Genomic DNA, 1438 nt, shown 5'->3' on the forward strand with positions numbered 1-1438 from the left:
CCTGCCTCGCCATTGTTTAGGCCAACACTAATTCCATATATTTTTTACATTATTTTTAAACAGAAATATATTTAACCTTAAATAGAAATACGTTTATTCTTAAATAAGAAATACATTTTAATTATTTGTGTATTTAAATTTCGCGAGTGCATTTGGACCAAAATGTGATTGATCGAAGCGCATACTACTGCGCATCCACGGGAATGTTACACCTTAGAACATACATAAATGGAACGGGCATTGCCTATACTTTCCATGGCTCGCGCTGATGCAAACGTCTGTGCGAGAGAGAAAGGTAGTAAGGGATAAATGTTCCCAATGCGCATGCGCAGCATCACGTTTTACACATCTGTGTAATGTACGAATGTGTAAAAACACTAAACCAACTGCACAATTCACACAGATGACGGTGCTGCGCATGCGCATTGCGAACATTTATCCCTTACTACCTTTCTCTCTCGCATAGATGTGGCTTCACGTTCAGCGCCCTATGCCCCTTCCATTTATATATATTCTAAGTGTTAAGCTGGAAGCACAGACTCTTGCATAACGCATAAAACATGAGGCATATGAAAATCAACCAATCAGAGTCCTTTATTTCAGGGAAAGGAAGGAAATAAAGCACTTTGATTGGTTTATTTTCTTATGCTTCATGTGTTATGCACTATGCAAGAGTCTGTGCTCCCCGCTTTACACCTTGTCTTATTACACCATGGTGTTCTGTATCGAGTGTTAAGGCCGTTCTACAATAAGTTGCAAACACCCCGTTGTCAGTCGCAAAGGTTGGCAACTACTAGTTGCAAAGTGCTATTTTCGGTTGCAATAGATAGTCGCGGTTACCAACGGAGAGTTACCCAACTTTTAACTCCTTGGCAACAGCAATTGTCTACCGTAACATCTTAACCAATCAAATATTGTCTTCGAAAAGCGCGAATAGTGAAATGAAAGTTGTTGTGATATATCGGTGGTGTTTGATTTATTTCATTTTCATTTCGAGAACATCTCGAATATCTATCACATAACCTGCTTGATATATTCTCTTCGATTTTTCGAACTTCTCTATGTTCTTTTGCCACACACAGTTTACAAGAAATCATTGTTTAAAATATAAAGTGTTTATGTGCTATATGATATCTAATTAGTAATATTGAGCAGCAAACGTGATCGAGCAGATTTTACGCGTGGCTAGAATACATAATGATTTTTATTCACTTTACTGGGTCAGCACGTACGTACTTCGCATGAATATTTTAAACAAGGATTTTTTGTAAACTTTTGATCATCGGTAAAAACGAAAAAAAAAAATGATATATTGGTCGGTATTCATAGTCAGATCTTACATTCAAGACTGTCTTAAGTACGGTCTTAAGAAGTCACGAACCAATCAGAGGGCTGCATTAGCGTCTTAAGACATTACTTAAGACAGTCTTGAAATAAG

The sequence above is a fragment of the Trachymyrmex cornetzi genome, unplaced genomic scaffold (assembly GCF_001594075.2).
Source record: "Trachymyrmex cornetzi isolate Tcor2-1 unplaced genomic scaffold, Tcor1.1 scaffold313, whole genome shotgun sequence".
NCBI classification, from domain to species: domain Eukaryota; kingdom Metazoa; phylum Arthropoda; class Insecta; order Hymenoptera; family Formicidae; genus Trachymyrmex; species Trachymyrmex cornetzi.